The sequence below is a fragment of the Puntigrus tetrazona genome, chromosome 4 (assembly GCF_018831695.1).
Source record: "Puntigrus tetrazona isolate hp1 chromosome 4, ASM1883169v1, whole genome shotgun sequence".
In the NCBI taxonomy this organism is placed as follows: Eukaryota; Metazoa; Chordata; class Actinopteri; order Cypriniformes; family Cyprinidae; genus Puntigrus; species Puntigrus tetrazona.
In genome coordinates, this window is record NC_056702.1 from 14,720,034 (window position 1) to 14,720,366 (window position 333).

Sequence of the window (333 nt, forward strand, 5' to 3'; positions counted from 1 at the left end):
AAATTATCTATTTTATATAATTTTTTTAATGACCCAAAACATGGTTGCGATATCGGTTGAAAGTCCATTTTACTTTGAGCTGAAAATTGATTGATTGGATACATAATGCGGTGATTTTCAATTAAAATCAATTTCAAAAGCAATTACCAAGTCGATAAAACATTGAAGAGATGCATGCTGTACTTTAAAGTATCAGCAGTTATTGTTACCTTGACAATATNCCAGACTCTACATAGGCGGCAACATTTGCAATTCATCACACAAATAGATTTTGAATCTATTTATATGAATTATGCGCTATTTGTATTATGCACGTACTGTTGTAGTATTTAG

General features: G+C 30.1%; 1 protein-coding gene across 2 annotated transcripts in view; it reads right to left on the reverse strand.

Annotated features, from left to right (window-relative positions):
• Window positions 1-333, reverse strand: part of LOC122342640 (ceramide kinase-like) — a 20,415-nt gene that overhangs the window by 15,241 nt on the left and 4,841 nt on the right. The window lies entirely within an intron of this gene.